Here is a 10822-nt window from a genome sequence, read left to right as displayed (position 1 = left end):
GAAACGTGTCAGAAAGCCACAGTGCATTGACTGTATGGTCGGACACTTCTTACTTCAATAGATATTATGATTATTATGATAACTTGATGCCCAATGGGCCTGCCTGTTATCGCGCCACCACCTGGCCAAGCAGGAAATGTGCCAGAAATTGGCAATGCCTTAAATGATTGATCTGACACTTTACAAAATATTGTGTATTATGCTTGTGATGATATTCACATGTGTAATTCAGATGCCTAGCACAGTGCCACCATCTGGCCAAGCAGGAAATGGGGAAAAAATGTTCAATTCATTGATGGATTGATCTGAAACTGTACAAAATATTGGATATTGTGATTCTGATGATATTGACATGTCTAATTCACATGCCTAGCACAGTATCACCATCTGGCCAAGCAGGAAATGTGCCAAAAATTTTCAATGCTTTGACAGATTGATCTATGACATGCCTGACATAGCGCCACCAACACACTCACACTCGTATACATGTAGCACACACACACACACTCAGTCATATGTACATTTATGCATACACACATACACTCTCTTACAAGTATGCACTCACATGCACATGCAACATCTATGAGCACACTCTCTTTCACACACACACTTTCTCTTTCTCTCTCTCTCCCTCTGTCTCTCTCTCCCTCTGACACACACACACACACACACACACACACACACACACACACACACACACACACACACAATAATAGTGACCTGCCATCATTGTGCATTTTGTTGCAGACATATGAAAACTCTGCATGTACACACACACTCACTGCAGACACAGGAAAGCTAAGATGACTTAAGATTACAGCATGAGATAGAGATAAGGAGGAGACACATATAGTTTTGTACATCTATAAATGTACATTTTCACACCACAGAAACACACACACACACACACACACACACACTTACAGTCTTTGTCTGTCTATCTCTCATCCGTCAAGCAGTCATGGCATTTGCAACATGCACATCACCTTTGAACATTTGATGAATATATGACATGTGACTGTTTTGTTGGGTGGCAGAATGTCCTGGGTTGCAGAACCACACGTGCGAGGGCCCGTCAAGGCCACTAACAGCTTTAATTGTTTTTGTTCCCCCAATTTTTTTTTTGAAATGTGTTTTGACATATCCACTGTTTGTAAAGTAGCATCATAACTTTCCATATGAAAAGTTGTTTATCGTTTATCTCTGGCGTGGATTGGGGGGGCACCCGGCATGTGCCCCTGTCCAAAAAAATAAATTCTAGTACATGGCTCACTGGAATTGTGACTTGATTGTATTTCAGATACCAAGATATACTCACTTTTTTATTTACTTTTAAATTGATAAGGTTTAAAAAAGTCATTTTGTGGGCTTGAGCTGAAGAGTTTATGGTATAAATTTATACTTAATAGAGCTGCGGCTACAATTATTGACACCTTATTGATCTTTTGGCCATTGCAAAAGTAAAAAAGACTTCCAATTCATAAATTGTGCATGAATAATTATTCAAACTTCCACTGGAAAAAAAGTTGATCCCCACTTACATAGCGTATCAGATCACGTGACCCCATTCAACAAGTATTGACACCTTTGTCCACAGTTATCGACACTGTTCCACAATTATCGATACCCAGATGATTATTTTTAAAAAATCATGGATATGTGGTATTAAGTTAAAACAGTCTTTAAAATTTGTTTTACATAGACTTATATTTAGTACAAAATCTTTTATATAAATGTCAGTGTGTACATAAATGAGGAAGTAATTCTAATGTTTGTAAACAAATGAACTGATAATGTTTAACCTGTGTCAAATCTTTTTGTTCCACTTTCTACCCGCTTTCTAAGTATTTTCATAGATCACATTTTGTTAATCATTCATTGTTTGTATTAATTTCTAGTTTTGTGTTGACCAATGTCAACAGGCAGTTGACACTGTAACGACATGAAAATCTAGATCAAAGGGTTTTTTTAATTGATATTTTAAATATATGTCTAAAATATAAAATCTCTACTGATATTGTGATATGCGGTAGATATTTACAACACACTGCAAAAAAATCTAAATGTAATTGAAAAATCTGAATATTTCAAGCATGTAGTTTTTTAAAAAATATGCTAGGAATTTAATCATGGTCTAATTCTATTTATTACAATAGGATTCCAAATACTCTATAAGCATTCCATCCTGTAATGAATCAGGAAAATTATTATAAATCACAGCACTTATTATTTTTTTTTAAAGTACTTCATCTACTTCAACAATGTTACACAAAGATCGATACATAACAGTTGTAAATGTCATTTAATTCCACAGGGTGTCAATAATGGTGATCACTTTCACCAGTGTCCACCATTATCGACACCTCATGTGACTTCTCAAATGTGTGTTTAGATACAAAATGGTGACTATCAAATGAAAGAGGAAAAAACAAAGTAGGTTTCAATAAGGATATCATGAAATATTGGTGAATTAGATAAGTAAAAACATGTCCATGATCTTTCCACCATGCTTACCTGTGATAACATCCAGATTTTTCTCAACTTGCTGATCATACTGAAAAAATTAAATCTCAGTGTAAGGCTCAATACATGTGGGTGGAGCACAGAGGATGGCAGGACAGAGATCAAGTGTAAACAGAGGCTTTATTGCCACCCTTTTCAGTACAACAATATATATATCAAACACTCCGAGACACGCACACCAGCATCTCGTCCAGGGATGAGCTCCTCTGCTCTCGCTCTCCCTCCTTAAATAGGGCGCGGTCACTGGGAGGACACACAAATACAGGTTAATTGCCATCAGGTGTAGTGATTCTGCCACTTACCTTCCCTGACTCCGCCCTCCTGTCACAGACCGGTGCTTGACCATGCCCCCGCTGCCACATACCCCCACCGCCCGACTCAGGCCGGGCGGCTGTCCAGCCTGTAGCCGACTCCCCCCCCCCCCCCCGACGGGAGAGGAAGTCCGCCATGACCATCTGGGCCCCGGCCTGTGGACCACCTTGAAATTGAAGGGTTGGAGTGCCAGATACCAATGGATAATCCGCGCATTGGCATCTTTCATGCGGTGGAGCCACTGGAGGGGTGCGTGGTCCGAACAGAGGGTGAAAGGGCGCCCCAGCAGGTAGTAACGGAGGGCGAGGACTGCCCACTTGATCTCCAGACACTCTTTCTCGATCGTGCTGTAGCGCCCCTCACACACTGACAGCTTCCTGCTAATGTACAGGACGGGGCGGTCCTCCCCCTCCACCTCCTGGGACAAAACCGCCTCCAGCCCCCTGTCCGATGCATCGGTCTGTAACACAAAGGGGAGAGAAAAGTCAGGGGAGTGTAAAAGTGGCCCCCCACAAAGTGCAGCCTTCACTTCAGAAAAAGCCCGCTGGCATTGCTCCGTCCACTGGACCGGATCTGGTGCCCCGTTTTTAGTGAGGTCAGTCAGCGGGCTGGTGACGTCCAAATAATTAGGTATAAACCTACGATAATAGCCAGCCAGCCCCAGGAACTGTCTCACCCCCTTTTTGGTCTTGGGCCTTGGGCAGGCCGCAATCGCTGCCGTCTTATTAATTTGGGGACGCACCTGCCCGTTGCCCAAGTGGAAGCCCAGATACCGTACTTCCACCCGCCCAATCGCACACTTTTTTGGGTTGGCTGTGAGCCCTGCTCGTCTCAGCGACCTAAAGATGGCCTTCAGATGTTCGAGGTGCCTCTGCCAGTCATTACTATAGATGATAATATCATCCAGATAGGTGGCCGCATAAGTGGCGTGAGGGTGGAGGACTCTGTCCATCAGCCGCTGAAATGTAGCGGGCGCCCCAAACAGCCCAAATGGAAGTGTGACGAATTGGTGTAAACCAAACGGTGTGGAAAAGGCCATTTTCTCTCAGGATAGTGGAGTCAAGGGGATCTGCCAATATCCCTTCGTCAAATCCAGCGTCGAATAAAAGCGAGCAGTGCCGAGTCGATCGAGCAACTCATCAATACAAGGCATCGGGTACGCATCGAATTTAGACACCACGTTGACTTTTCTGTAGTCCACACAGAACCGGACCGACCCGTCGGCCTTGGGTATCAAGACCACCGGGCTGCTCCAGTCACTGTGGGACTCCTCGACGATGCCCATTTCGAGCATGGTCTCAAGTTCTTCCCGAACCACCTTTTTTTGTGTTTGGGTAACCTGTAAGGGCGGCTATGCACTACTACCCCCGGGGGCGTCTCTATGTGGTGCTCTATGAGGTTGGTGCGACCAGGCAGGGGTGAGAACACATCCGAAAACTCGGTCTGCAACTGGGTGACCTCTATGAGTTGGGTCGGGGAGAGGTGGTCTCCACAGGGGACCGGAGAGGTGCGTGATGCCAATGCCTTTTTTTGAACCTCCGGTCCCAGCTCTGCCTTCTCCGGAACCACCGACACCAACGCCACGGGGACCTCCTCATTCCAGAGTTTGAGCAGGTTGAGGTGGTAAATTTGTAGTGCCCCACCCCTGTCCATTCACCTCACCTCATAGTCGACGTCCCCAACTCGCCGTGTGACCTCAAAGGGCCCTTGCCACTTGGCGATCAATTTGGAGCTCGAAGTGGGCAACAGTACGAGTACTTTATCTCCCTGGGTGAACTCCCTAAGGCGCGTACCCTTGTTGTACAGGCGGGCTTGCCGTTCCTGGGCCTGCCGCAAATTCTCCTGAGTTAGGTGGGTGAGCGTGTGGAGTTTTGCGCGCAGGTCCATAATGTACTGAATTTCGTTCTTGCTTTGTGAAGGTCCCTCCTCCCAATTTTCCTGCAGCACGTCTAGGATGCCACGCAGCTTACGCCCATATAATAATTCGAATGGGGAGAACCCTGTGGAGGCTTGGGGAACCTCTCACACTGAGAACAACAAGGGCTCAAGCCACTTATCCCAATTACATGCGTCCTCACTTACGAATTTTTTAATGATATTTTTGAGGGTGTGATTGAACCGTTCCACTAAACCGTCCGTTTGTGGGTGATACACACTGGTGCGGATTGGCTTAATCCCCAATAACCCATACAGTTCGCTCAGTGTCCGTGACATGAATGTAGTGCCTTTATCAGTCAGAATCTCTTTCGGGATTCCGACTCGGGAGATAACGCAGAAGAGTGCCTCTGCAATACTGCGTGCTGAGATATTGCGCAGAGGCACTGCTTCTGGGTATCGCGTTGCATAATCCACCAGAACTAATATAAAGCGTTACCCTCATGCTGACCAATCTAATGGCCCGACGAGATCCATCCCAATTCTCTCAAATGGGGTCTCGATCAATGGAAGAGGGCGCAAAGGTGCTTTTGGAATGGCCGCTGGATTCACTAATTGGCATTCGCGGCATGCCGTACACCACCTACGAACATTGCCGCGAATCCCGGCCAATAGAATCGGGCCATTATTCGGGCTAGTGTCTTATCCTGCCCTAAGTGTCCAGCCATGGGATTAAAGTGAACTGCCTGGAATACCAATTCCCGGTGGCTCTTCGGAATCAAAAGATGCGTGACTCGCTCTTTAGTTTGAGTGTCCTGCATCACTCGGTATAACCTATCCTTCATAATTGCGAAGTAGGGGAAGGACGGGGTGTCGTTCAGCTGGAGCGTTTGACCATCGATTACTCTCACTTGGTCAAACGCATGTCGCAGAGTCTCGTCTCACGATTGTTCTAATGGGAAATCCGCGAGGGATTCCCCAATAGAGAGAGGAGGAGCCGGCGGCTCCTCACTCTGACGCGGAGATGACGTAGACGGCTCTGTGACAGCTGCTCCCGCCAAAGCGACACCAGGACCTCCCCCTGTCAAATGGCAGGACCCACTCTTTACTAAGCATGTCATTAACCCCTGAAATCCCGGCCAATCAGTCCCCAAAATCAAGGAGGGGGTAAGGCGAGGATTAACCGCCGCCTTCACTATAAATTTTTTCCCTCTGAAAAAAATGTGGACTGACACCAAAGGGTAGCTGTTAACATCCCCGTGCACACACAACACCTTCACCCCCTGTGCTCCCCCCAATGCCTCATTTTGCACCAGGCTTTGGCGAATTGAGGTCTGATTACAACCCGAATCCACCAACGCCTGATATGTAGCCCCTTGGATACTCACCGGTATGCAATACGCTCCGGCCCGATCAAGGGCAGCCTCTGGCATGTCGGGGATCCAAACCACCACTCCCACTTCCATTGCCGTGCACTGTTGTTGAAGGTGGCCCGGCTCCCTGCAGCGCCAGCAAACCGGCCCGGGCTTTCACTCTGCACCGGTGTTCTGGGGCTCACTCACCTGAGGGGGGGGAGACACAGACACAGAAGGGAGAAACAGGAGGGGTGCGGCGGGCTGGCTGGGGTGGTGCTGGCCCCCGTCTCCATGGTGGGGGAATGGGGCGAGGACGGGGCACAGAAGGAGGGGGAGAGAGAGAGAGAGAGAAGAGGAGAGAAGAGTAGACGCCGTCTGCTGTCCTGCCACCGGAACAGCCGCCAAATGATCCTCCACCAGCTCGACTGCCTGATCCAGCGACGCTGGGCTGTGGCACTGGACCCACTCCACGGTTCTTGCAGGCAAGCGAGCGATGAACTGTTCCAGCACCACCTGGTCGATGATCCCCTCGGCGTCGCGGTCGTCGGCCCTCAGCCACCGCCAGCAGGCGTCCCGGAGCTGCTGGCCGAACGCGAACGGCCGGCCAACTTCCTCCAAGCACAGAGCGCGGAAGCGCTGGCGCTGTTGCTCTGGAGTGTGCCCCACATGCTGGAGGATGGCCTGGCAGAGGTCCGCATAGGCCAGCCGGCGGTCGGCGGGGAGCTGTAGTGCGGCCAGCTGTGCCTCTCCCGTTAGGAGGGGGAGGAGGCGCGCTGCGTGCTGCTCCATCGGCCACCCCGAGGCTTCGGCGACCTGTTCGAATAGCGTGATGAATGCCTCGGGGTCGTCCTGCGGGCCCATCTTGGTGACGGTGAGGGGAGACGGGCCCGCGGCTGGAGTGCTGGTGGACCCCGCCGACGCGAGGAGGTGCCGGAACGCCTCGCGGTCTTCCTGCTGGGCCAGCACTAGGGCTTCGAAGTGCCGCTCTTGTTCCTTCCGGAGGGTGACGAGTGCCTGGTGCTGGCTTTGCTGGGCCATGGCGAGGGCGTGGACCAGGTCGGCGAACGGGGAGAACTCCATGGGGCTGATCGGTTGGTGCTCCACTCTGGATCCCGGGTTTCGGCACCACTGTAAGGCTCAATACGTGTGGGTGGAGCACAGAGGACGGCAGGACAGAGATCAAGTGTAAACAGAGGCTTTATTGCCACCCTTTTCAGTACAACAATATATATATCAAACACTCCGAGACACGCACACCAGCATCTCATCCAGGGATGAGCTCCTCTGCTCTCGCTCTCCCTCCTTAAATAGGGCGCGGTCACTGGGAGGACACAGAAACACAGGTTAATTGCCATCAGGTGTAGTGATTCTGCCACTTACCTTCCCTGACTCCGCCCTCCTGTCACAGACCGGCGCTTGACCACGCCCCTGCTGCCACACTCAGGTAATGAGCTGTGTCCTCAGATGACAAGCTCGGGGGGGTTTCCAGTTGATTAACCAATAATGGTTGTAACTGAAACTCACCTTTGTAAAAATTTTTTATTGGTAAATCTGAAAAGGTGTCAATAATTGTAGCTGCTGGTCTGGTAGGTCCGAGCTTCGTTTTTTCGCTTGTGACACAAATGCAATGAAAAGCAAGCTGGGAGAGCCCTTTTCGATTTTAACAGGGCATGGGAACTTTGTGCATCAACATTGCAGTCCAGGAATACAGGGTGTACTGTAGACTACATGTAAAGGGTGTGTGCCATCCTTTTATGTTTATGGTATTGTTAACACGCATGTTCACAAGCCAAAATGATAAGATGCTGCAGCAGGCTTACATGCGTACACATGTCGGTTGTCCGGCTACTACTCCTATTCATTAATAGGGTATCCCTGCACTTACATACCCTGTGTATGTACATGGCACATGTGCTGTTTTGGGGAGCCTCACTTTGATTTTTACAACAGCAGCTGGATAGGTTTGAGATGCTGTGGTTTTTTTTTTTTTTGGCAACGGCTCTGAAGAAAATCTGCTTGAAATCCCCTGAGTCTTGGGAACTAAGACTTATTGAGGTATTTCACCTGACGTCACAGGGTCACGTGACGCCCTGGTGTCCGCCATTTTGGACGGCAAGCTAGCTAATGTCAACATCATAGTACCTAGTATGTTGCTGTAGCAACGTTTACGTTCAGTCATTTGGATGACTGTTAAAACCTTTCAGTCTCAAGTTTTTCCTTTATTGTATTTACTAGTTTACTGAGCCAGCCAGCCCCGGAGCGCTAGCTAGCGCCGGCCAGCCCCGGAGCGCTAGCTAGCGCCGGCCAGCCCCAGAGCGCTAGCTAGCCCTGGCCAGCCCCGGAGCGCTAGCTAGCCCCGGCCAGCCCCGGAGCGCGCTCAGTAAACTAGTAAATACAGTAAAGGAAAAACTTATAACGGGCCATGTCTCAACAGACTAAGAAGTTATTTCAATGACATTTAATAACATTTTGTTTATCCTGAGGACCGAAAGTAAATGAAAATGTGAACAAATCTTAGCTGTCAGTGAACAGTCCTGGTGGAAGCAGGTAAACGTCGTTCTCTAAGCCTGCTAACCTCAATTTTTGCAAATACCTCTCCCTCTGCTCGCCCTGTAAATGCCCTACGTCGCTGGATAGTGAAGGTGTTTTCTGCATCTCGCTCCTTTTTCTTTTATGTTTTTCGTTTGTCACCTTCCTCGCATTCAAACTGATTCGAGCCGTGGCGTCCAAAATGGCAGCATCACATGACTTAGTCACGTGAGTGAAATACCTCAATAGGACTTGTTCATATGCAACTCACACAATCATTGTATCATTCTCTCAGTCTATTAGACTCAGGAGCTCAGATTGCAGTTACTGACTTTGTATTATCTTTGTTTATAGTTATCTCAGTATTAAACTCTGTCTTAAGTGGCCACTTGCATTACCTCAGTTTACCTGGGTATAGTCACTGTCTAATATGTGCATTGAATATCCTGAGCAGGAACTCAGATTGCAGTTGCTAAAATAGTAATTTATTGATGGTGTTTTGTGGTCAGTGTACTATACTGTAGTGTCATGTGGTAATGTATTGACAATGCAAATCTCATAAATATTACCATATATTAGTTGTAATTATGTTCTACATATATGCCTGCAACTCTATAATTTTCAGTGACTAAAAATGGTTTTGAAAGTTCCTACTTTTAAAACATATTTTTATGGTTATTTTCTTTAAAGGTAGCCTGCCTCTCAGATTTTTCAAGTGTAGATCATAAAGAATTTTCCATGACACCCAGTTATTTTTGTTTAGTGGACCAAAAGCTACTGAATTCAAATCAAAGACTTCCACTTTTATTAGTTAAAAAAATTAATTTGGGGGCACATGGCCCTAAATTCTCTGCTATTTTTTGTCTGCTTCACCATGAACCAATTCAAGATACTATGTCATGCATCATGTAGTGGGCTTTCCCTGTTCGTGCAAGGCATTGTGGAATACAAATTTGAAACAGGAGAGAAAAATGGAGGACATGTGCAAATGAAACATGAAAGACTGACTACAGTAACAGAAAGCAAGAAGAAAAGATGTTATGTTGTGAAGGAGAGGAAACGCAGGACCAAAATAATAAATGTCAGTAAGCACCTTGGTGTGATCAGCTGTTCGTTTAGCAACAGAATGATGTAACTGTCAGTGTGCAGTCAAGGTAAACCTGTAGATGGCAGTAATGCAACACTGGATGCCAGCTGCTGTAAAACCCAAAAGAAGGTAAACCTGTGCACACTGACTTCCTCTGTCTGCTTGATTGCACGAAGTGAGCAATTTTATGCACATTATTTGCTAGGGAATTCCTTCAAATTAAATAACTTCCCAGACCCCCAGCCTTACTGGGTTGATGCCCCCCCCCCCCCCCAATTTTCCTGGATCCGCCCCTGTATCGGAGTTTTCTGGCTGGGTGCTAACTGGTGTATTGTGTTTGTGTTGTAGGGATGCCAGAATGCTTTCCCCTGTCTGTGTGTTGATAGTCCTGTCATTTGTTGTTTTCCAGGTATGTTTGCCTGACTGTTAGGAAAACTCTTAAGATCTGTCAAATATTTTATTCATTACTGTATGGTTTGTTTCAGTGTACATTGTAAACTACACTATATGATCAATATTAAGTGCACAACTATTATACTGTTTTATCTCACACAGTATAATGTAGCCAGCCAGTATGTAGACTACAGTTTTTTTTTTTTTTTTAAATCATCCTTGGGATGTCTGGAAAGGGGGATGCCAGATTTCTTTCCCCTCTCTCCATGTGTTGATAGCCCGGTCATTCATTGTTTTCCAGAATAAATGCTGTCTGATCAATTCTTCACCTCCTCTGCATCAGCTATTAGCCACACAGACTTGGTTGTTAGACTAACTGACTGGTTATAGTCAGTTACAAACACTTGTCCCAATATTTTTCACTCAGACTTAAGTATTAATTTCCTTTTGCAATTTACTTAATTACTTTTAAAATCAAGAGCAACAACTGGAGCTACCTGGAACCCTACTGCTAATCCCTTGCAAAATCCTTTGCCCTGTTGCGTTTTTGGTGTGTCTGGCTAAGTTTTGGCTGAGCTGAAGCCCCAGCTCTATACAAGTGGCAAACCTTTATTATTATTCTATCCACATTCACTGGATCTGAGCAATTGCATGTGCTCTGCTTGGCTACTCTACTTCTAGATTATCATCTCGTATTGCTGGGTTTCACATGATGTCACATCTGCCTCATTATTCAAAACTTTAGCTG

This window comes from Neoarius graeffei, chromosome 2 (genome assembly GCF_027579695.1).
Source record: "Neoarius graeffei isolate fNeoGra1 chromosome 2, fNeoGra1.pri, whole genome shotgun sequence".
Taxonomy (NCBI): domain Eukaryota; kingdom Metazoa; phylum Chordata; class Actinopteri; order Siluriformes; family Ariidae; genus Neoarius; species Neoarius graeffei.
Note: the sequence above shows the minus strand (reverse complement) of the source record.